This window comes from Gopherus evgoodei, chromosome 2, assembly GCF_007399415.2.
Source record: "Gopherus evgoodei ecotype Sinaloan lineage chromosome 2, rGopEvg1_v1.p, whole genome shotgun sequence".
Taxonomy (NCBI): Eukaryota; Metazoa; Chordata; order Testudines; family Testudinidae; genus Gopherus; species Gopherus evgoodei.
In genome coordinates, this window is record NC_044323.1 from 159,702,936 (window position 1) to 159,728,895 (window position 25,960).

Below are 25,960 nucleotides of genomic sequence, written 5' to 3' on the forward strand. Positions count from 1 at the left end.
ACCGACTGCCCTTTATTAGGTCGGAAGAGGAAGAAAAGAGAAGATAAGGTTGCAAACAGAACCCCATCTCCATGGCAACCTGCAGCTCAACTTTTAACTTTTCACTATTCATGGAAAGATCAGTTCCCCTCTGTATATTTCCAGAGTTTGTTCACAGCAATAACAACCGAGGCAAGCAGTTCCTGGCACTTGGGGAGTGACTGGCTTGAGGGGCCTGAGGTTGAAGCCTTTCCCTATGCCAGCTGATTATTAACTGTCAGGAAGTGGGTTTCCTATCCATCGTTGCAGCTTTAATCATAAATAGCAGGGCTAGGGAGGACTGCTTTGTTTTCCTAGACTAAACTGTGTAGTGGTTAGGTTGGAAATTTGGGAGCCAAGACACCTGAGTTTTGTTTCTAGCTCTGCTGCTGGCTGACTGTAAGCAAATCCCCTCCCTTCCCTACCTTGCCCACACTGTGGTTGTCTCCTAAAATTTCCCACTGATAGCAGCAATAGCAGGAGCCCTAGTATAGAGAAGGCTCGGGCATTTTAACACCTGCAGTATTACATCATCACAACAGTGATGTGACACCATCACCCGCTGACATGAAGCCATCTTTACATTGCCCAATACATTTAGACAGTTTTGATTGTTGTCTTACAAGCTGCTAGAGCTTATGCAGGAAATGGAGACAGTGTGGGAAAATCAAATCCATGCTTCTGGCATTAGGTGAGAGCACTTCAGAGGTCATGAAGGTATTCACAACCTCTCCTCCGTAGGCAGCAGTTGTCCAGGTGGTGTACAGGGATGGGGTCACCCCTTTTTTGAATGTATTAGGGCTTGGCCACTCTCAAAGACCGGTCTTGGAAGAGCCACAAGGAAGGGAGATTTTGTGGCATTTGTGGTGGGATCAGGAAGTGGAAAGTGCCTAGAGTCCCATCTGGGAACCCTTTTCCATGTGACTTCCAGCTTTAGAGAGGTCTGGATAGTTCAGCTAAGAAACCAGGCCCCTGGCCATGCAGCTGAACTCCAGCTCTTAGCCCTTCACTTTTTTCTCTGATTGTTATTAAGCACAAGACAAAGAGATAATCCTTTTCCTGCTTCCTAAGCGTGGCTCAGCGCAGAGGTAGCACAGCAGAACACCCTGCAGTGACGTTCTGGGGGCTGATTAGCGCCTGAGCCAAGGCAGACCCTTACAACCATCTTTTTGGGGGTAGTTTTTTTCTGTCTTGACAGATCATGTTTTATTGATTCAGAAATAGATGAGTGAAAAGGGCCTTTCGGATCTGAAGCGAAAGCCGCGCTCGGCATTCAGCTGTCACCCACCTCGGCATCAGCTGTCAGCTTCGCACTGTTCCAGGACCCAAAAATAACCAGCGCTGGGTATGCGGGGTCCTGTTCACCCTCCTCCAGGAGTGAGAACAATCGCTTTGCATCTCTCAGCTAGGAGGGTGCACACCCAAGCTATGTCTACAACATTCTGGGTGCTGCGGCAGCAGAGCTGCAGTGCCAGAATTATGCTGTTAGAGTGCTGTTGTGCAAATGCTTCCTGCATCACCGGAAAGGTTTTTTTCCATCCATGTAGGTAATCCACCAAACTGGGTGGTGATAGCTAGATTGAGAATTCTTCCATCAACCTAGCTGCTTCTGCACCAGGGGTTAGGTGGGCATAGCTACAGTGCTCAGGAGCGGGTGTATTTTTAACACCTCTGAACATTGTGGCTAGGTAAATCTAAGTTGTAAGTGTAGACCAGGCTCCAGGAAAGGTTGTGGGTTTGACTGTCAGTCAACAAGCCATGTTCTCTCTCATTAACCCTGAACTGTTGCCTACCACCAACACCCCTAAGAGCTATTCATTGCTAGGAATTCTTTGTCACCATGTGGCTAGAAAACCTATTGGGGACTATGCAGAAATCTGTCCCAGGAACTTGTAATGGGAAGAGAGGGGACCTGGTACAGCTCACAACCAGGGGAGATAGTTATTCAAAGATTAGAGTCCTGTGAATTTGGTGCTTGAAGGATCAGGGTCCTAGTCCCAGCTCCCTGTGTTTGTCTGTAGCTTATCTAAGAAATTGTGTCTGATATCAGCAGAACATGAATTTCTTACAGACAGAGAGCCTGTGAACATCTTCTGACTTCAATAGAGATTGGGGGCACTCAGTGTCTTGCAGGTTTGAACCCTGAATCTCTAAAGATTCAACAAACTTGTAAGAGAAAAGAGGAGATTCAAAGCTAAGTTTCCAATTAGCGACACTTTAATTGCAGTATTAGTCACTCATTAGTGGGAAAAGCCAGATGCTCTTAGGAATTAAATAAACTAAAATGATCTCCCCACCATCACCACTATGGGAATATTTAGCTATGGCTCATACACGTTTGCTTTGTGCCGGGAGCATGACTGATACGACACATGCGTGCACTGTGCTCTGGCGTTAAATCACTGATGAGGTTCGGAAATGCATGTGACAAAAGGAGGCTTTGAAAAGCACCTTGATGCATTTAGTGCAGCATCATGGGCTGCCTCAGTCTAGGTGATGTCATTTTGTCTGGTGAGGATCCCAGAACTGGGTTGTGACAAGGCTGTGAGTCGGGACCGAGGGGCACTGATAGAGTTGTATGGGGTCCCAGGATTGGAGATGCTGTGAGATAGGATGGCGGGACATTGGCAGAGCTATATAGGCAGCACAAGCGTGCTAGGGGTCAGAACTGAGATGCACTGGGGCTGGCTCCGAGGACTAGAATAGCAGATGATGCTAAGGCTGAGGACTGAAATGCAGAGCGACGAAGGGGAAGTGTGCACAATGGCTGTCCATTAAACCTGCATCCACGAGTAGTCAGCCCATTCTTCAGAACACTGACTATAAGTTTATTTCCCTGTGGAATGCAACATGACCCTGCAGTCACCCATATTATTTGACACTGAAGGCAAGGTATATTTCTAGTAGGAGGGAAGACTGGAACTTTTCAAGCACAGCTCCCAGTAACAATAACATCTTGATCCTTTGTGTGAAGCTATTTAACAATACTGCAGCTGTGTTGGGGGAGAGAGAGAGTCAGGAGCCTGTGCCTGCGATGGAAATCATTTTATTTATTTTATTTTATGTTTGCGAATGAAGGATGGCTTGGCTATGAAAACAGTGTGTTTTCTGGTCAATTGAGAGAAAGTCAAAGGGACCCTGGGTGCAGTTCAGAGCAGGCATAGCACGCTGGAAATATTTGCTTTTCTGATGCACCCTCATGCAGGAAACGGCCTGACTTTACTTACCCCATTTCTAACCACTGGCTGTGGAGCGATTGGACCTAGAGCTGAGCAAATTAGGCAACTGCTGTTTTGCCACCTATTCCCTGCATTGTTCAGCACCTCCTGCAGGGCAGTCAAATCCTTCCTAGAGTTTCTGTGTTCAGCTAAAAGCAAGCCTCTGGAATCCTGCTTGTTGCATGTGGATTTGTAGCAATTATAAGGCTCAGAGATGGTCTTAGCTGTGAGGAACTCAAACAGCTCTTGGGGCAAGGTTTATCCACTATCTCACATTTATTCAACAGTTCATGGCAGTATGCGATTCCCCAGCAGATGGGAAAGGTGGCAGGAAAGGTTCACTTTGTCCACTTTTAAGCAGAGGGAAGGAAACACATAGTCTAGTCCCCATTTCTGGCAGTTTATCTGGGGCTGTGCTAATCCTAAGGCTTGGTTGGTGCAAGCCCAGCTGCTGCAGGGCAAAGATAAGGGTTCTGATGGGCAGTCTTTGAGGAACGGCAGCAATTGGGACTGGTAAAACAGTGAGGCTTGATGGAAATGAAGATGAACCTGAGGAAGTGTCCCTGTACACACAGAGCCTGCTTCTCATCTCATGTACGCTGATGTAATTCGAGAGTGATTCCGTTAAAGTCAATGGATTTACACAGGGGGCTGGAACAATTTTTATAGTGGAGGGTCTGAGAGCCATTGAACCAAGCTGTAAACCCTGTATATAATGAAAACTACTTCAAGCCAGGGGGTGCGGCAGCACCAGCACCCATGGATTGACACCTGTATGACTGAGATCAAAGGTGCAGGATACCAGGTAACTAGAGGTGGGGCTGAGTTGATGGACATTGGAGAGCAGGCTGGATTTCAGTAGAGCGCCTCACCCTCCCCCCCGCCCCCTAGAGTCTCTGAGTGAGAGAACAAACCCTTTCATCTCCCCCACGAAGCCAGGGAGAATGCAAAGCGTCAGCTACAGCAGCCGGCAAAGGGACAATCTGTTTAACCCAGGGGGGCTGCAGCCGAGCTCATTGATCTTATCAGGAGCAGCTCAGCCACAGATTCCCCAAGAGGATCCCTCCTTGTCCTTCCCTATCCAACTAGGTCATTTTGTCCATCTCGTGACTTTCCTGGGGGCTTTACCGGCCCGGAGCCTGCCTGTGCTAAGCTCAGCTCTTTCTGGGGACAGTGCCCTTTAGCTGCAGCTGGGGCATTTTAGCCACCAGTTCTAACTGTTCCTTGTTTATTTCCCTTCTAGGTCCCTCCTGACTGGGGAGGGAAAAGAATAATAAATTGCATTTCAAAAACATATTTGCTCACGTTACTGATTGGTGACCCTGATAGGAAAGTCCTGTACAATGTCACAGGGATTAAAGCATGAGGGGTCTATAGAAATGCAGTGGGGTTCTTGAGAAATTACTCTGAGCACCCATCGGGCTGATCCTCCACTGGCATAGGCTGGCGTTACTCTACTGACATCAGCCAGACCACACTGATTTATAGCAGCTGAGGATCTGACCCACAGAGGTTTTACAGTGAATGAGAGCCTTGCTGTAGATTTGTTAGCTGTTCCATAGCAAGGACAGAATCCGCTATTACATTCTGTAGGGTTCTCCCATCATGGGAATTTTCATGCTTTTTTTTAAAAGGGGTGGGGGGGGGCGGAAGAAACAGCGTAAAACCAGGCACAGCAGAGGCAGGTGCTGAGTCGGTTTCCTCTCCAAGTGGCTCTGCTAGTGTGCCTCATTGCTGACTTGCAGCCATCCCTGTATTCTAGTCCAGGGCTCCCCAGACAGAGCTCTACCAGTGCACCTCAGTCCCTGACCCGCAGCATTCTCTGTTTTCCTCAGTCCTGGACTCCCCATGTGCAGTGCTGCAATCCCTCATTAGCAGTGTCCTAGCTATTCCCATTCTGGGATCCCCACACCGCTGTCCTACTGAAATCACCAGTTCCAGTTATGTGCCCCTTCTGGGTGGATATTTCCTATCCATGTCCAATGCAGAAATCCGCACCATCACCCAAAATATCCCCATCCCTTTATTTCTGAGGTTAGACAGCACTCGCTCTCACATCTCCAAGGTAAAGGACTAGTGAGTTAATTAATGACGCCTCTGCCAGAACCAGAAGAAATTGAATATGAGAGCGAGGGTTTATTCCAATACTAACCAAGCAAGGCCCCAAGCCCAGAATTGGCTCGGCACAAGTGAACCCTTATGCCCAAATGGAGCATAGATTCAAGGGCCCATCTGCCTGGATCCAATTGCAGGATCAGAACCCAAGCCAGGATCTGCATCCTGAGCACCTTGGCATAATGACTTAAGTGTCCGGCTCCCATAAGGAATCTGTTTCGGAATTCAGTACTGCCTGCTATCCCTTTCAATCAGAGGACTCTAGCTTGGGCATAAGCTTCTTCATGCTAGCATGGCCTGATCTCTGACTGGCACAACGAGACAGTGCCCAAGGTCAGATTTTATAAAGATTCCTTGTCATCTTTCTCTTCTGTCCCATTTTTCCTATTTGGGCAAATACATCTTTAGCTACTGGGCAGGCGGAAGGATCTCCTGAGCAAGTGTTTGGCCTCAGCTGCCAGCGGTTGCTGCCGAGACATGGTACAACAGACTCGTGTTGTACTGGCATCAAGCCCACTGAACTCAGTGCCAAGCCTACTGCCAGCTTCGATAATAAGCAGCAGCCAGTGGGTGTGAATTCTCCCAGTGTTCATTGAAACAACATTAAGTGTGATGGACTCCCAGGCTATTAGAGTGGAGGTAACATGTAATTCAGGCTGGTTATTCTTCGTCTGAAGTGTCCCCCTTCACTAATGGCAAATCAGGACGGAACACATGTGCCTGCTTTGTGACTCCCCGACTCCATTCACTTACGGCCTGTGATCAGAATTATCCCAATGAATGTCAATGAATGAATTAGAGTGAATGAATGCCTTGTAATGGGACCCTTCACCAGCACGGAATGACTATTGAACGCCAAAAGGATGGTGCCTGCAAGGGCAGTGTTTGAATTCATTCCCATTTGCACAATTAGGGTGAAGATTACAGGGGGCGGACCAGGGTCGGCGCTGCTGATGGGGCACTCAAAGTGCTATCGCTGCCACTTCTGTGGAGGGCTGAAATTAGCAGGCTTCTAAGAACCTGCCTCCATCTGGGGAAGAGGAAGACGACCTGTGCTCTCCCTGAACCTTCTCTGGAAACCAGCGGAGAAATTACAGGAGATTAATAGAAAACCCCCTTGCACACAGGAGGCCAAGGCTAGGTCCTCAGCTGGTATCAATCGGCCTAGCTCTGTGGGGGTCAGTTCACGGTGTAGAGGTTTGCGGTTTGACCTGTGCCAAGTATGAAATCTCGATCCCACTCCTAGAAGAAACGTGTGGGGTTGGTTGGTTTCAGGGTTTCAGTTCAGTCCATTTCTTAATGGAAATGTAAGTCAGATGCCCCAGATAGAATATTTGTCCTTTTCACTCTGACAATTGGCAACATTTGGCTGGCGGAGGGGGGGGGGGGTTAGATTCTTCAAGCAGCACTCAAAGCTCCACCTTTGTGCCGTTTGTGATTGCCAGCTGGAACATGGGGAGCATCACCTGGTGAGAGAGAGCGTGCGAGATCCTAGCCTGTGAGCTGCTGGGGCCAGGGACTCTCTGTCTTGTGTGCGCACAGCCCTGACCCTTACCTGCTTCTGCAATAGGAATGATGGCTAATAATGAAGAAGAGAAAGTAGAGGGGAGCAGGAGAGACACACCGAGGTGATGAGTGGTATAAACACAGAGAGGGAAGGCTGGAAAGAGGCTCTTGACTTGGATCAGCTTGTAAACAGAGGGAGAAGGAGTGTGTGAAAATTAGCAAGGAAGAGGTGACGAGCTGTATGGGCAAATGGCTTCAAAGCAAGTACACTTCAAGGGCCAGTGATGAGATAAGACTGAATTCCTTCAATCCACCCAGAAAGATGCCTGGAGGGGAGAGATTTCTCTCTCCCAGGGAAAGCCCTGGGAGGGAGGCAGGTTTGATATGACTCGGTTTTGGAAAAGGAATGTGGGATGTGATTTATTTTTCTTTCTTTTCCTGCAAAGGCAGGAGTTGGTCTGTTCATGCCCCTCCTTCCTTCAGGTCCTATCGCACTCTTTCATTAACAGGGAGACTACAGCACTCTCCCTGCCTATGAAGAAACCTGTTCCATTCATGTTACTTAGTATAAAAATATATTTGTGCTTCCCTAGCACTTAGGATGTCAAAGCACTTTGCAAACATTAACTGAAGTCTCACAAGGACCTTCCTCATTCTCATTATCCCCATTTTATCCAGGGAAAATAGAAGTGCAGAAAGATGGCCCCAAGACCACACAGTTAGTCAGTGTCAAAACTGGCGATAGGACCCAGCAGCCCGGTGTGAAATGCAGCAGTGTTTGTCCCAGGTGATCGTGCTGCAGTCCTCTTGTGATTTAGATCCATGCAGAGGTTGCACTTCTTGGTGCTTTGCTTTGAATTTTGCAGAGCTTATGGCCAAGCAATGGAGTTCCTCTCGCTTTGGAATGAGACCATCAGTCACCTCCAGATTCGCTCAAATCTCAGCAGACTTGGCCTGAGTTTTAAGCTTGTGGTGATACCCAAAACCAGAAGGTGTTTTTTCCCTGGTTTTGAGTGTCCCAAGAGGTTCTCGAGGGCCTAGTCCTGACTCCCAGACCTGTGCTCTGACCACTTTACCTTACTCCATTCCTCCTTTCCAACTCCCAGAGGGAATTAGAGATTCTCTCTCAGTCTCTGGACAGTCATCTAGTCTGACTGCAATGGATGGCATTTTCTTTCCTACAAGCCCTGGCTATTGTCACCACCCACTCTGAAACTTTGTCGAGCATGATAAATGGGGAGTCACGGTCTGATGGCCCTGTGGATTCCTCTCACTAGAAATCAGTTAGCATTCCACAAGCTGCGAATAAATGGGGCTGATCCTGGAAATATCCTCCCCATCAAAATAGCAGTGTCATTAATGCTGCCAGTAGGAAGGAAGGGTGGCCTGAGACTCAGGCGATCTGGATTCACTTCCTGGCTCTGCCACAAACTCCCTAGACCAAGGGTTCTCAGACTTTTGTACTGGTGACCCCTTTCACATAGCAAGCCTCTGAGTGTGACCCCCCCTTATACACTAAAAACACTTTTTAATACATTTAACACCATTATAAATGCTGGAGGCAAAGTGGGATTTGGGGTGGGGAGTGACAGCCTGTGACGCCCCCATGTAATAACCTTGTGACCCCCTGAGGTGAGGGGTCCCAGCCCCCAGTTTGAGAACCCCTGCCCTAGACTCTGTGTGATCTGGGGCAAGTTTTTGACCCAGATTTTAAGTTGATTTTGAAATCAACGGGAGTTTGGTGCCTAAATACCTTTAAAAATCTGGGCCTTAGTCTCTTTGTACCTCAATTTCCTATCTGTAAAATGGAGATAAAAATCCTTCCTTCCTCCCACCTTTAGTTTGGCTTGTCCATATTGTAATTGCTTCAGGACAGGTAGAGTCTCTGAACCCTGGTGTGCTCCCCTGGACAGCTAACAGTATCTGGTAAGGCTGAACTGTGCAGAAAACAGAGCAGGCCACCTGGAATGAAGGGTTCCACACTAGCCAAGTGTATGTAAACAACGGGTAGCTTCTAGTGCATTGGAGGTGAGTGGGAAGTGAGTTCTGTGGAACTGTGGGATGACGTTGGAGGACTATTTTAACATGAGCTCAGCTACGCATGCTTTAGCTGCATCCTCACAGCAAAACGGGCGGGTCGGCGCCTGCCTTAAAGGAAAGCACAGGCTGTAACTCGTAACCCAGCGAGCGTGGGCTCAAAGCACATGTAACCAGGTGCTTAAGGGCTTTGTATGTGGATGGTGGGGATGATCAGTGGGCTGAAACATGAGGTAAATGTGGACATACCCTGTGTGTCAGTACACCATTTAAAGCAATGGGACCCTGACCTCAAGTGAGGTCTATACATGCTACCTTCATATAGGGTGACCAGAGGGCAAGTGTGAAAAATCGGAAAGGTGGTGGTTGGGGGTTAATAGGTGCCTATATAAGAAAAAGTCCCCAAAATCGGGACTGTCCCTATAAAATTGGGATATCTGGTCACCCTACCTTCATACATTAATAATAGCACCTGCTACCTTCTATACATGCTACTTTCATAGATTGATAATGGGCCATATGTGGGGGTTTGTTATAAGGTCCCTGACCTGCTCCCTGCTCATGTCCCTGTGTTACTGAACTGTAACACTAACTCTAACCCTAAAGAGAGATGTGGTATTATTAATCTGCCTCAATTTAGTTAAACAGACCTTTGAAATCCCATGAAGGGTCATCTAGCCAGACACAACCAGAGCGACCTGCCTCTAAGCTCTGCCATTGAATCACCAGTTTACCCTGCTGTTCAGACACATGTGCACACAAAACCCTGGGGCCAGATGCATCCCTGGCATAAGCAGGGCTGTCTCTAATGAAGTCAGTGGGGTTGCACCCCACTTATGCCTGCACAGAATCTGCCCCCACCCTGATCTCCATACCCTATGGCAAAGATATAATTTCTTTGTTCAGCCCAGCCCTGTCGTCTAGGCCCCCTTGCACACTGTGCCAGCCCGGCCCCTGTTTGCATCACAATGTTCTGGCTCTCCTGATGGGTCCCTGGATTCTGTCCCCCAGAGCTGCTTTGACATGTAATGCGTTGGTAATGAAGTCTGACCAACGCTGGGCCCGTGCGCTGTGTACTTACCCCCTCCCCACAGGGCACTCACAACCGAACCAGCAAATACAAAAGAGCAAGCAGGAACTGTGGGGCTAATTTACCAGGAGGTGGCAGGGCCAGGGGGAAGACTCCCGTCTTTTCTTTTCTTTTTGTCCCTGTCAATTGGCAAGTGACAGGGTGAATTGCATTTTAATGTCATGGTGTTTAACCCCTTTAAGCAGGCGAGGTCAGGGGCTTAGAATGGAGATGATTGAAATCTGCAGCACTCATAAAGTTAATGACGCAAAGGGAGTTTAACACAACAGTGGGGCTGTGATGTTAGCTCCCATCCTGGCCTCTCCGCCCTTCCCATGTCTCCTTGGCTCTTGACAGACAGACATGAGCAGATACATCACACATGCACAGACACCGCAAACTGACGCAAACACACACAGATGCCACACACTCATCAGTAACTGCTGCAGACACACGCACACACACCCCTCACTCTTGCCTAGAAGCAACACACAAATACACACACACTCAAAAAGAAAAACATATGCCAAATGAGACACCATGCACTCATATCACACACTTCTCCTCACCTGCTAATAGAGAACACACACAAAGATACAATAGACACCCAGGCAGCACATAGACATGCTCACATTGACAACTAGAGACATCCCCCCTTCCACGCTACATGTTCTAGACAACACACACCACACTCTCAGCATCACAGAATCATCACTCACCCTCACAGAACACACACCAAGACACAACAGAAACTCACAGTGACAGTGCTACACACACTCAAAAACACTCACCGCACATACGCACATGGTTTCCATCACATACACATATATAGACACACAGATTCATCACACACTCACACATAGACATGTACACACACATGCACGCACACACAATTGCCAACACACATACAGACACCACACTTTCAGCATCTCTTTCACACACACACACACACACACTCACTCACACTCTCTCTCTTTTTTTCCAAGCCCTAGCCACAATAGGATTAGTTTAGGAGACTGGCTTTCTTTTCCTGCTCTGAATTCTCTGCAGCCTGTCAGTTTGCAGGCCCTTCATTTTATGTTAATGAAGCACAGGGAGTGCATACTCCTCTGCATATTTCAAATGTTAGTTTTTAAATGAAAAGGGAAAAAAAATACGTTCAGAGGTGCGTAGGAGGGATGCGAATTATTTAAATGCTTTTTGCCGAGCTGTCGGAAAGTCCCAGCAGCTCCCACACGCTCCTAACCATCTCCCAGAGATGCACCAGAAATTGAGCAAGGAAATGTATTCTTCAGCTTAAATGCACAGCCCTGGAATTGGAACCTGCTGGTTCTTTTATTAGCTCTGCCACTGACTTCTGTCGGTTGGCACAAGCCCCTTAAGGCGAAAGTGGCCTCGTATTGTGGGTGTTTCCATTTACAGTTTCTCTGCTTGAAAGGTCTTTGGTCTGTTTTTCAAGTGGCCAGAGCTCACCTGGCACTACAGGGGATTTAAAAATCAGGCCTATGGTGCTTCCAGCTGAGCATTCAAAATCAGAGGCCATTTTTTGGAAAATGTTGGCCTAAACATCTGCCTCAGTCTGCTTATCTGTAAAATAGGAATATGGCGTGCCTTCTTTTACTGATCTGCATAAAGCTCATTGAGAAACTTGGCTCAAGGGTACCACAGAAATTTTAGCGAGTAGCCAGTCCTTTTAGAGGGGTGGGTGTGTGTTAAAGGGATGTCTGTGTGTTTCAGCCAAAGCTTTCTCTCTTTCAAAGCCTGTACTCCATGGGTTGGATAGGTTCCTAGGAGATTTTAAGGCATCAAAATCTGTTAGGCATCTTTGAAAAATCTCAGCCTATGTCTGTAAGTATGATGGCTGCTTTTCTTCATTCCTTTGCTTGTGTTGCCTGAAGTCTTGCCCTGCCAAGGTGATAGCTGTGTTGGGAGGTTTTCACTTTGTGATTGCTACTTGCCATGTACACACACACACACACACGCATAGGCCAGATATGTGCGCGCATACACACACACACTGAATTTCTGCACCAATTCTCCTGTGCCCTTTGGCAAATTATCCTCCTCCACACATATTACCTCTCTTAATCAGTAAACTCTGAATGGGTCCATAAAATTGATTGCCTGAATGTATCACAGCCAGGGGAAAAAACCCACAGTGTTTAGGCCTTGGCTCTTACTTATTTCCGTTAATCTCCCCAAATAGATATAGGCATTCGAGTGGATATTCTGAGTTCTTGGGGGTTTTCTTCCTCTCTTGGGTTTATAAGGACCAAGAGTTTGAAACTGGAGTTTGAAACTTAGAAAAACCCAGGGCTGGATGTAGAATCCACTTCTCCTGGCTCATGACAATCCGTGTGTGTGTGTGATATTTAATAGTTAATTGGATTTTTCTCAACCTTTATTTAATAATCCCTCTCCATAGCTATGGTACAAGTTAACTATACCTGGAAAACAGTGTCTAATTCTCAGCACTTGAGATGTGCTAGACAGTCTGGAAATCGCTCAGAGAAGAACAATAGGAGTGATTAAGGACTTGGGGAAAATGACAGACCAGGAAAGATTTAAAAGAGCTATATGTCTCGCTTGGGTAAACAGGGGCATGAAAATGGCCTGCAGTGAACATCTAGGCTGGAGAGGAGTTGTTTAGGGTGGTGCACAGAGGTCTACCTAGGAGCGAAAGGATGGAACTGAGTACAGGAAAATTTAGGAGAAACAAACAGACTGTGGAACAATCTCCCCAAGGCCGTGATGGACCTCAGAACATTTAAAAGCAGACTGGACAAAGCTCTTGAGAAGAGGCTGATAGATTAGGTGAACAGCCAAGACTCACAGCAGCCTACGGTTAACAGCCCTATGTGGCTATCTAAAAAGGGAGCCCCCTTCCTACATCAAAGAATCTAACGAGGGCTATTGTGCTCCATACACAGCAGCCTGCGGGATGATCCAGAAGAGCACCTTCCCCAGCTCAGTGGGTAGCAACTGGGCTGAGGTTGCCTCTGCTAGAGCTGCACTTATGAAATGGACCCTAGGTACCACCGTGCTCTTCATTGCTCTCCTCACTGTGTGTCAGGAAAGCCATGTGCTCTATGTTATCCCAGGCAGAGAGGCCATGGTGTCTTTCATCCTTTTCAGGACAAGGATGTCCCAGGCAGTCCCTCACTGTGCTGTCACACTTGCCATGCTATCCTCCACCCTATCCTTGCATTTCCATGAGGGATATGCGTGCATCTGCTTTGCACACAAACTCTTATTTTTTCTTTGTGGGGAGCAGCATATACTTTCATTCCTGTGTAAAGACGAGTCCATCCTGCAACGCCCTGGAAGACGTTCAGTGATGGGACTCTGGCGCTTACGCACAGCCAGAGGAGTAAAGACAGGTGACCTTAACATCAGGGCATGGAGCATAAAAGCTTTTAGCAAGCAGTAGGAAGCAGAATGGCTCCCGATTGTTCACCCTGCTACAATGACTCAGCCACCAAACAATTTCCCTTTCAGTCATTTCTTCCCATGGAATCTGAATTTAGTTCATTTTGATTATGGACTAATTTCTGTCCACCAGCAACCTGTACCCCGCCCCCTTTCCCTCCACCCAACCCTTGAATTATCTAGAGGATACATCTTCATTATACCCCTGCTGTGAGGAACCAAGTGCTACAGTGGCTTTGAAGAGCTGTTTTTCAAGCAAAGGGAATTAGTATACAGCTCTGCATACCTCCAAACCATAATAATAATAATACTTAGCACATATATAATTCCTCTCATCTTCCTAAGTGGTGCACAGACGTTAAATGTAATTAAGCCTCACAACAGCCCTTTGTTGGCTGGAGAGAGCTCAGGGAGCAAGGGGCTGACTTAGGAGGAGAGATTTAAAGAGCTGAATGTGTCTAGCTTGGCTAAGCATGACTGTAAAGAAGGCACAATAACCATTAAGGCTGATCAGATACTGTACTTTCAGGGTTTATGGATACGCCAGTTCCAAAGGAGCACAGTTTGACCATGTTCTTCCCTCTTCTTAAGCTTTGTCATCATGGGGAAGCTTCACCATTTATATTGCTATGATCTCTGTATGCTCCCCTACTCCTGGTTTCTCTCACTAATTACTAATACCTCCCTTTTGTAGGTACCTGCCTGAAGTTTATTTACAGTGCTCTGCTCCACCCCACCCCCTGTACAGTCCTAGTCCATCAATAGCATCATGCAGCTTCACAACACCTTCATCCAAAGGAGGAAAGGGAGCTCTCCACCTGCAGATCTCCCTTACTCTAGCCCACCCTGTCTGCTCACTCCCACACTCTCCCTCTTCCCCTAGCACTGCCTTCCTGTTTTTTTTTCCTGCCCTCCCAGTTAATGGCTTAATTAGCTCGTTAGCTCTCCTCAGCCTGGGCTGAGCTGGTCATTAGCACTCCTTTCCTCTTATCAGTAACCCGAGTGCTGGTTCAGCTGCTGGTTCTCAGGACTGTGTCACAGTCCCCAATGAACACTCTTATTCCAAAGACATGTGGCTGGGTGGTGGTTTTTTTTTTAGTTCAGCTTAAATCCCTTCTCAAAGGGCAGCGCTTTGTCTGCTTCCTCCTACTGTAGGTGCAGCTATGCCATTGGCAGCAGTGCTTATTCCAGTTCAGTGAGCAAAACAATGAGTGGCAAAAGAGCTCTTATTGTTGTTTGTATTACCGGGGCTCCTACGAGTCCAAGTCATGGACCCACAGCTCATTGTGCTAGGCACTGGACAAACCCAGAGCAAAGAAACAGTCCCTGCCCCTGCATCTATAGTAGGGCTTGACTTGCACAGCTGTGTCATAATAAAATCACACCCCTAACCATCATAACTATGCCAGCAAAACTTTTAAGTGTAGACCTGGCCATAAACCATTAAAAGCCACCCTTGTCTGGAAAACATGTCCACACAGGGGACTAGCTTGGCATAATTAGATGGGCTCAAAGTCACACCATAGGTTATACAATTTTTTCCTGCTTAGAGAAAGGCTTAGTTGCTGTTTGTGAAAAAGGCCAAAGGATGGACGAAAGGAACAGTTCATGAGCGTCCTGTGTCATGTGCTGGGTAATAACATGAGAAGGTAATGAGTTGAAAATCATTCACCCGAATTCCCTGGCAAACAACAACATGGACCTTTCCATGAACAGAAGAAAGGGACAAATGTGTATAGTGATTGATTTGCAGCTTCTTCCAACTCTAAGCAGCTACAAGTATTCAAAGGCCCCAGGAGGGCAGAATTATTATTTAGGTGCATGATGGGATTCCTGCAAACAATCTTCCTCCCAGTCCCCTCTCTTGATTACTTGATCTTCACATCCCAACCTCCTGTAAACAGTCCTTGAGGCCCAGTTCCCTGCCCCCAGGTGTCCTGTGATCTGCCCCCTCCTGTGTCCTTTCTCTGGGCCCCAATAGACTTAGAGATGCTGGGCACATGGAGAATCCCTCTGGCTCCTTTTACTCAATCAAGCACAGATCCCTTCTAGAGTTCTGCCTTAATCTGCCCCTCCAGTAGGAGCTTTTTCCTGCCTGGAGCATGGTGGGGAAGCCATTGACTCTGGGGGAGCAAATCACCATAGGGATTCAATGGTTCTTAATTCCACTACAGCTCAGCTGGCTCTTGAGAAGACAAACTTCTGCCGAGCTGCTGGCTTCAGGGTATCAATCACAGGGTTATTGCTGGGCTATTTTTGCTCCAGGCCCTTTCTTTTCATAAAGAGGTGGACACACTCTGCGTTCCCGCCACATCCTCCCTCTTTCCCCTTCCCTCCTACATAAAGGCAGGGAGGGTTAAGTGCAGGGGGCTCCGATGGGGCACTTGCTATGGGGCTATGGGGCAGAGATTGAGGGCTGGGGGAGCAGCCTTTGTTTTTAAACGCATTTATTACAGTGAGGGTTGAAGATGTGAGCTTGATAAGTTTTTGGAGGAGATGGTATGAGGAGACTGCCTACAATGGCATGTAGCTGATGTGCAGTGGCTAGCAGTAAATATCTCCAGTGGCTGGTGAGGGGACACTACATGGGGAGGTGTCATAAACAGATAGCTAAGGGTTAATGTCTCTTTCACCTGAAACACCTGACCAGAGAACCAATCAGGAAACCGGATTTTTTCAACTTTGGGTGGAGGGAATTGTGTGTCTGTGTCTTTTGTCTGCCTGCCTGCTTCCTCTGAGCTTTGGAGAAGTAGTTCTATTTTCTAATCTTCTATTTCTAAGTGTAAGGACAAAGAGATCAGATAGTAAGTTCTATGGTTTCTTTTCTTTGGTATTTGCATGAATATAAGTGCTGGAGTGCTTTGATTTGTATTCTTTTTGAATAAGGCTGTTTATTCAATATTCTTTTAAGCAATTGACCCTGTGTTGTATCATCTTAATACAGAGAGAACATTTGTATTTTTTCTTTCTTTTTTATATAAAGCTTTCTTTTAAGACCTGTTGGAGTTTTCTTTACTTCAGGGAAATTGAGTCTGTACTCACCAGGGAATTGGTGGGAGGAAGAAATCAGGGGAGGTCTGTGTGTGTTGAATTGGCTAGCCTGATTTTGCATTCCCTCTGGGGAATAGGAAAGTCCTTTTTGTTCCCAGGACTGGGGAACGGAGAGGGGGAATCACTCTGTGTAGTTTCACAGAGCTTGTGTCTGTGTATCTCTCCAGGAGCACCTGGAGGGGGGAAGGGAATCAGGATTATTTCCCTTTGTTGTGAGACTCAAGGGATTTGGGTCTTGGGGTCCCCAGGGAAGGTTTTTCAGGGGGACCAGAGTGCCCCAAAACACTCTAATTTTTTGGGTGGTGGCAGCAAGTACCAGGTCCAAGCTGGTAACTAAGCTTGGAGGCTTTCATGCTAACCCCCATATTTTGGACGCTAAGGTCCAAATCTGGGAATAAAGTTATAACATGGTGGCAGCGGCGGGATATAGACAGAATCCAGAAGCCAGTAGGAATATTATATTTTTCTTTTCTCTGCTAAGGGCTTTTTAGCAGAGAGAAACAGTTTGGTTTTAAAAGGGAACCAGAGAGAATTTTTTTTTTCTGCTCTCTCTAGCAGTTTGTGGTTTGCATGTTAAGCGAGAAGACTGTTGAGGGTCTTTTGTCATGCAATAGCCCTCCCATTAGGAGGCAAGTACCAGCACTTATATGCATGCAAATAAAGTGGTTTTTCTGGTTTCCCTTCATTGAACATTAGCTAGAGAGAGAAAGGGAAAAAAGCACTGTTGCTAGGCAGACTTCAGGAGGCAACAGAGCCTGCAGTTCAAAAAAGAAACACCGGAGGGCACCCCAACACAAGAAAACAGGAACCATGTCTACCAGGACAAAAATGGAGGCCGAAGACCAATTAAAAGAAGCTGAACACAGGCGACAACTGGAAATAAAACAAAAAGAGATGGAGATAAAAGAAAAGGAAGAAAGCATCAAACTGGCAGCCTTCCAAAGAGAACAGGCAGCCCAAGAGGCAGCACACAAAAGAAAACTAGAAGAAGAAGAGGTAGCCTACCGAAGGAAACAAGCAGAAGATGAGTTGGCCCACAGAAGGAAGCAAGAAGAAGAAGAGGCGGCCCACCGCCGAGACATGGAAAAACACCAAAAAGAAATGGAAAAACAACAAAAAGAAATGGAAAAACAACAAAAAGAGAATGAAGAGAAGGAAAAACAGAGAAAACATGAACTGGACTTGGCAAAAGCTGGGCTGCATGTGCCAGCCAACCCTAACAACCCGGCGCCAATTATTGCTCCACAGCACAGGAAATTTCCCACCTACAAGGCAGGTGATGACACCGAGGCCTTCTTGGAAAATTTTGAAAGAGCCTGTCTTGGGTACAACATCCCCGAAGACCAGTACATGGTAGAATTGAGGTCACAGCTCAGTGGACCTTTAGCAGAGGTGGCAGCTGAAATGCCTAAGCTGCAAATGAATAACTATAAACTTTTTCAAACCAAGGCCAGATACAGGATGGGGATAACCCCAGATCATGCCCGTCGGCGCTTCAGAACCCAAAAATGGAAACCAGAGGTGTCATTTCCCAAACATGCCTACTACATTGCAAAAAACTATGAGGCCTGGCTAACAGGAAACAACATTCAAACCTTGGAAGAACTGAACCTCCTCATACAAATGGAGCAGTTCTTGGATGGTGTTCCTGAAGACATCACACGGTACATACAAGATAGAAATCCCAAAGATATCGCTGAGGCGGGGGAGATTGGAGCCAAATGGATGGAACTGGCAGAAAGCAAGAAAGCTACTGTCAAGGGGAACGATTACCCCAGGGGGCACACAGACCATAAACCCTACAACCGAGGACAGCCAAAGACCCCACATACCACCCAAGTAAAGCCACAGATACCCTACCCTTCAACCTCACCAGTCTCCAGTAACTCACCTCGGCCCAGTGACCCATCAGATGGAAGATGCTTTAAGTGTAATGAACTGGGACATATCAAGGCCAACTGTCCAAAGAACACCATGCGAGTGCAATTCATTACACCACCATCACACCAAAGATCCCCAGGCCCGGATGCCTCTCAAATACCCGTGGAGCGAAGGGAAAATTTGAGAGTGGGCGGAAAGAAGGTTACTGCGTGGAGAGACACGGGGGCACAAGTGTCAGCTATCCACCAATCCTTCGTTGACCCCAAATTCATCAACTCAAAGGCCAAAGTTACAATTTACCCCTTCATGTCACAAGCTGTAGACTTGCCTACAGCTCAACTGCCTGTCCAGTACAAAGGCTGGTCAGGAATGTGGACTTTTGCAGTCTATGACAATTATCCTATCCCCATGCTACTGGGGGAAGACTTGGCCAACCATGTGAGGCGGGCCAAGAGAGTGGGAATGGTTACCCGTAGCCAAACCAGGCAAGCTTCCAGACCCATTCCTGTTCCTGAGCCGTCCACAGAGGCCCCGTCTGTGTTACCAGAGACCCAGACAGAGGTAGTGGATCCAGATTCCATGCCAACCACTGAAACAGCCACAGCATCTCCAGTCCCAGGCCCGGAACTGGAACAGCAACCAGCAAGTGCAACCACATCTTCAAACTCAACGCCAGAGGGCGCCAGCGAGCCAGAACTGGCAGAAGCAACAGACAGCCATACCCAAAAGGCTCAGCCAGAGCCTGAAATACCCTCAGGTGCACCAGCGGAGAGCGGTTCACCAGCAACGGAAACAACCCCATCACCTACATCGCTTCCAGAGGGACCAAGCCCAAGTCCACAGTCTGAGGAAGAACTGGTGACCCCAGCCTCAAGGGAACAGTTCCAGGCTGAGCAGGAAGCAGATGACAGCCTTCAGAAAGCGTGGGCGGCGGCACGGAGCACCCCACCGCCTCTCAGCTCTTCTAATCGATCCCGGTTTGTTATAGACCAAGGACTTTTATACAAGGAAATTCTTTCTGGTGGACACCGGGAAGAATGGCAGCCGCAAAAACAGTTGGTGGTTCCAACTAAGTACCGGGGGAAGCTCTTAAGCTTAGCCCATGATCATCCCAGTGGCCATGCTGGGGTGAACCGAACCAAGGACCGGTTGGGGAAGTCCTTCCACTGGGAGGGGATGGGCAAGGATGTTGCCAAGTATGTCCGATCTTGTGAGGTATGCCAAAGAGTGGGTAAGCCTCAAGATCAGGTCAAGGCCCCTCTCCAGCCACTCCCCATAATTGAGGTCCCATTTCAGCGAGTAGCTGTGGATATTCTGGGCCCTTTTCCAAAAAAGACGCCCAGAGGAAAGCAGTACGTACTGACTTTAGTGGACTTTGCTACCCGATGGCCAGAAGCAGTAGCTCTAGGCAACACCAGGGCTAACACTGTGTGCCTGGCCCTAACCGACATCTTTGCCAGGGTAGGTTGGCCCTCCGACATCCTTACAGATTCAGGGTCTAATTTCCTGGCAGGGACCATGGAAAAACTGTGGGAAACTCATGGGGTGAATCACTTGGTTGCCACCCCGTACCACCATCAAACCAATGGCCTGGTGGAAAGGTTCAATGGAACTTTGGGGGCCATGATACGAAAATTCATCAACGAATTCTCCAATACTTGGGATCTAGTGTTGCAGCAGTTGCTGTTTGCCTACAGGGCTGTACCACATCCCAGTTTGGGGTTTTCACCATTTGAACTTGTGTATGGTCACGAGGTTAAGGGGCCATTACAGTTGGTGAAGCAGCAATGGGAGGGGTTTACGCCTTCTCCAGGAACTAACATTCTGGACTTTGTAAGCAACCTACAAAGCACCCTCCAACGCTCTTTAGCCCTTGCTAGAGAGAACCTAAAGGATGCTCAGGAAGAGCAAAAGGCCTGGTATGACAAACATGCCAGAGAACGTTCTTTCAGGGTAGGAGACCAGGTTATGGTCTTGAAGGCGCAACAGGCCCATAAGATGGAAGCATCATGGGAAGGGCCATTCACGGTCCAAGAGCGCCTGGGAGCTGTAAACTACCTCATAGCATTTCCCAATTCCTCACTAAAGCCTAAAGTGTACCATGTTAATTCTCTCAAGCCTTTCTATTCCAGAGACTTACAGGTTTGTCAGTTTACAGTCCAGGGAGATGATGCTGAGTGGCCTGACGGTGTCTACTACGACGGAAAAAAAGACGGTGGCGTGGAAGAGGTGAACCTCTCAACCACCCTGGAACGTCTGCAGCGGCAACAAATCAAGGAGCTGTGCACTAGCTTCGCCCCATTGTTCTCAGCTACCCCAGGACGGACTGAACGGGCATACCACTCCATTGATACAGGTAATGCTCACCCAATCAGAACCCCACCCTACCGGGTGTCTCCTCATGCCCAAGCTGCTATAGAACGGGAGATCCAGAACATGCTACAGATGGGTATAATCCGCCCATCTACCAGTGCATGGGCATCTCCAGTGGTTCTGGTACCCAAACCAGATGGGGAAATACGCTTTTGCGTGGACTACCGTAAGCTAAATGCTGTAACTCGTCCGGACAACTATCCAATGCCACGTACCGATGAGCTATTGGAGAAGTTGGGACGTGCCCAGTTCATCTCTACAATAGACTTAACCAAGGGGTACTGGCAAGTACCGCTAGATGAACCTGCCAAGGAGAGGTCAGCATTCGTCACCCATGCGGGGGTGTATGAATTCAATGTCCTTCCTTTCGGCCTTCGAAATGCACCCGCCACCTTCCAGAGGCTGGTAGACGGTCTACTAGCTGGACTGGGAGAATTTGCAGTTGCCTACCTCGATGATGTGGCCATTTTTTCAGACTCCTGGCCCGAACACCTACTCCACCTGGAAAAGGTCTTTGAGCGCATCAGGCAGGCAGGACTAACTGTTAAGGCCAAAAAGTGTCAAATAGGCCAAAACAGAGTGACTTACCTGGGGCACCAGGTGGGTCGAGGAACCATAAACCCCCTACAGGCCAAAGTGGATGCTATCCAAAAGTGGCCTGTCCCAAGGTCAAAGAAACAGGTCCAATCCTTCTTAGGCTTGGCCGGATACTACAGGCGATTTGTACCACACTACAGCCAAATCGCTGCCCCATTGACCGACCTAACCAAAAAGACCCAGCCAAATGCCGTTAAGTGGACTGATGAGTGTCAAAAAGCCTTTACCCAGCTTAAGGCAACGCTCATGTCTGACCCTGTACTCAGGGCCCCGGATTTTGACAAACCATTCCTAGTAACCACAGATGCATCTGAGCGTGGTATAGGAGCAGTGTTCATGCAGGAAGCAACAGATCACAACTTCCATCCTGTCGTGTTTCTCAGCAAGAAACTGTCTGAGAGGGAAAGTCACTGGTCAGTCAGTGAAAAGGAATGCTATGCCATTGTGTACGCCCTGGAAAAGCTACGCCCATATGTTTGGGGACGACGGTTCCAACTACAAACTGACCATGCTGCACTAAAGTGGCTTCATACTGCCAAGGGGAACAACAAGAAACTTCTTCGTTGGAGTTTAGCTCTCCAAGATTTTGATTTTGAAATTCAACACATCACAGGAGCTTCTAACAAAGTTGCTGATGCACTCTCCCGTGAGAGTTCCCAGAATCCAGTAGTTAAAAAGTGTTCTTAACATGTAAAAGTCTGTTAGTTATATACTTAGTAGTATATGTAAAGGTGCATGTGTTGTATTGATCTGTTTATTTTCAAGTTCTAGAAGGAAATTGCCGCCAGTGAGCTTCCCCACTGTCTGCAATTTGGGGGGCGTGTCATAAACAGATAGCTAAGGGTTAATGTCTCTTTCACCTGAAACACCTGACCAGAGAACCAATCAGGAAACCGGATTTTTTCAACTTTGGGTGGAGGGAATTGTGTGTCTGTGTCTTTTGTCTGCCTGCCTGCTTCCTCTGAGCTTTGGAGAAGTAGTTCTATTTTCTAATCTTCTGTTTCTAAGTGTAAGGACAAAGAGATCAGATAGTAAGTTCTATGGTTTCTTTTCTTTGGTATTTGCATGAATATAAGTGCTGGAGTGCTTTGATTTGTATTCTTTTTGAATAAGGCTGTTTATTCAATATTCTTTTAAGCAATTGACCCTGTGTTGTATCATCTTAATACAGAGAGAACATTTGTATTTTTTCTTTCTTTTTTATATAAAGCTTTCTTTTAAGACCTGTTGGAGTTTTTCTTTACTTCAGGGAAATTGAGTCTGTACTCACCAGGGAATTGGTGGGAGGAAGAAATCAGGGGAGGTCTGTGTGTGTTGAATTGGCTAGCCTGATTTTGCATTCCCTCTGGGGAATAGGAAAGTCCTTTTTGTTCCCAGGACTGGGGAACGGAGAGGGGGAATCACTCTGTGTAGTTTCACAGAGCTTGTGTCTGTGTATCTCTCCAGGAGCACCTGGAGGGGGGAAGGGAATCAGGATTATTTCCCTTTGTTGTGAGACTCAAGGGATTTGGGTCTTGGGGTCCCCAGGGAAGGTTTTTCAGGGGGACCAGAGTGCCCCAAAACACTCTAATTTTTTGGGTGGTGGCAGCAAGTACCAGGTCCAAGCTGGTAACTAAGCTTGGAGGCTTTCATGCTAACCCCCATATTTTGGACGCTAAGGTCCAAATCTGGGAATAAGGTTATAACAGGAGGGCTCTGAATTGCTACAGAGAATTATTTCCCAGATGTCTGGCTGGTGGGTCATGCCTACATGCTCATGGTCTAACTGATTGCCAGATTTGGGGTTGGGAAGGAATTTCCCCCCTGAGTTGGATTGGAAGAGACCCGGGGGAGGAGGTTGCCTTCCTCTGCAGAATGGGGCATGGGTCACTTGCAGGTTTAAACTAGTGTAAATGGTGGATTCTCTGTAAGTCAGTGTCTTTAAATCATGAGTTGAGGACAGGGGTCTATTACAGGAGTGGGTGGGTGAGGTTCTGTGGCCTGCAATGTGCAGGAGGTCAGACTAGGTGATTGCAGTGGTCCCTTCTGATCTTAAAGTCTATGAGAAATGGCATTTCACTGGCCTTGTCGCTGCAGAGGGGTATCCCATAGTGCATTGCATTCAAGAAGTTGTTGTAGAGGAATCGGCCTCACATGAAAACAGTTTGATCTGGGTGTCTAACGGGAGAGCTGAGAACTCTCTGCAAATACCCAAAGGGGCCAGTTGGTCTCCATAGAGTCTATCTTCCATGCAGAGTGAACTCATGTTCTCTACACTCGCGTCATTCCTCCGGAGCTTGGCTAACTCGAGCGAGCGCAAGCAGACTGCCACATAACACCGAGCTGCCGTGTCTGCATGGGTGCTGCACTCGCTTCTGTGTGGTGCTGCTAAGACTTCTGGGGATGCAGCCCACCGTTCTTATCGCTATGCTAAGCTGGGCTGCTCTGTGAATGCTTTCCCCGGGAATTGTGGGAGAATCTTTCTGTCCTCTCTGGACACATGGGTGGAATTATGGGGTGACGCTGGAGGGCTCCTGGCACCAGCCTGCATCCATGCAACACAGTGGTTGTATTAAGAGCTGACTTGCTGTGCCTATAGCTCTGACCTCTTCTTAACACCAGATTTGAATGAAGGCTCTTTAGATATGGACAAGACTCACACTCGGGGCTACTACGCACGTTATAACTCAACTTAACTTTGCAGAGTAGCCAAGCCCTCAGGCAGTAGGAACAGGAGAAGTCAGTGAGCTTAAGCTGCATCAGGGGAAGCGAAGGCTAAATGGTCAGGTGAGCATGCAAGCTGTGAGCACAGTTTGGCAAGGGAAAAGGATGCCCAAGGAGAGGATGGAATATACCTTTTCTGGAGATATTCCAGCCTGAGGCTTATAGCATCCAGCTCTCTGGGAACCATGCCACAAAGTGAGGGAGCTTGGGATTCCATCGTTCCAGCTCCGTGGAATTCAGACAGCTTGTAGGAGGTTAGCAGAGCTTTCCTCACCACCAGGGAAGAGCCCTTCTATGGTATGTCTACACTGCAGTAAAACAGCCACGGCTGGCCTCTGGCAGCTCAGGTTGCAGGGCTATTGAATTGCAGTCTAGATGTTCAGGCTCAGGCTGGAGCCCGGGCTCTCAACCCTCACCGGAGCCCAAACACCTACACTGCAATTGTATTGCCCCACGGCCCAGGCCCAGGCCCAGGCCCAAGCCCAAGCCAGCTGACGCAGGTCAGCCACGAGTGTTTTATTGCGGTGTGCACATACCCTGTACGTCTCTTCCTCAGCTACTGTCCTTTCAGTCACAGCCTGTTCTTTGTGACGGGGATGGCAGGAATGCCAGCAGGCTACAAGCTAACAATGCCCTGGCTACTAGGTAGCTTCTTCACCCTGCAAACTTATGTAAACTTGCTTTCCTGCACAGGCAGGCATTGACACACACACCCTTGCACTCAATCTCTCACATGCACACTCCTGAACACACTGGTCATGCCCACGCACCCCATGCATTCTCACACACAGTTACACACTCATTCATATACTTCCCTTCACACGGACGAATCTGCATACACAGATGCCCGCACTCAAATTATCTCAGATCATAATGGAAAACCGGCAAAGGACTATAAGGCAACATGACTTCAGTCTGGCTGCAGTAAGTGCCCTCAAGTGAACAAGATGAAAGGGCAGGTCTGCTGGGCTGTAAAGTTAATAGAGTGGCCCAGCAGGACTATGGGCTGCTAAACAGTGGGTGATTCTGCCGACTCTAGAAGTGTGCTATTTGTTCTTATCAATTCAGTGTTTGAGATCCTCCCTGGAGGAAGAGGTGTGCATGTGCGTGTGTGGAAGAAAAGGACAAGCGAGCACAGTGATTTGAGAGCCTTGACTAAAAGATGCTAGATGAGTGCAGTGTGTTATTTTCACTAACCCTTTTGAGGCAGGGGATGAGTGTATGTAATGGCATAATGAATATGTAAGAGACAGAGGCAGATGTGGTGCTAACTACAGGAAGGGAACTTCCTTGAATCAGAGAAGAACCTGATGATTGGAAGGTTGTTCGTTGCGGGTTCCAAGAGGAGAAAACCCGCATTTGAGCCAGCAGCCTGTATTTTAATTTACACTGATTCTTGCTGCAGCATCCCTTCGGCCAGTTACCCAGAGTCACACACCCAGGAGAGGGCGTAGCTTCACTGGGGCTCACACGCAGAGCTGTGCAAAAATCTGATTGTTCAGTTTGCTGGCAATGTTGAAGTTCTTGGGGGGCGGGGGGATTTGTATTTTTTTAAGTGGTCCCAGGGCAAACAAAAGATGTTTTCAATTTTGAGCTTTATAAAGGTTTTATTATTGTTGATTTTAAAAAATAAAATGTAAAGAAATGTTGAAACAAGAAGTTTGGCTAAACAAAAACATTTTCATTTGAAACAATGTCAGAACAGAACCTTTAGCCTCTCTCTGAATTATTTTGTGTAGGGTTTTTTTTCCCTTGACCAAAACAATTTGGCAAATTGGATGTGAATTTACAAAATGATTTGAGCTGACTCAAAACTATGTTTGTCACATGCAAAATGTTTGTCCTAAACATTTTGCTCAGCTCTGCTCACTCATACTGGTCTCCAAACAGATGTGCGGGAGCCCCAGGTGCAGCCAAACCATTTCATTTATGTCCTACCATACTTAGAGACAAAGCCTCAGCA

General features: G+C 47.6%; 1 protein-coding gene across 3 annotated transcripts in view; it reads left to right on the plus strand.

Moving 5' to 3' along the window:
* LZTS1 (leucine zipper tumor suppressor 1) overlaps positions 1 to 25,960 on the plus strand; it is a 49,088-nt gene that overhangs the window by 9,876 nt on the left and 13,252 nt on the right. The window contains exon 1 of one of the 3 annotated variants that reach the window (XM_030552132.1): positions 6,509 to 6,529. The exons of the other annotated variants lie outside the window; for them this stretch is intronic. The gene's annotated coding sequence lies outside the window, so the exon portion shown is untranslated. Of the gene's footprint in view, positions 1 to 6,508; positions 6,530 to 25,960 lie in introns of those variants that run through there. 3 annotated transcript variants of the gene reach the window in all.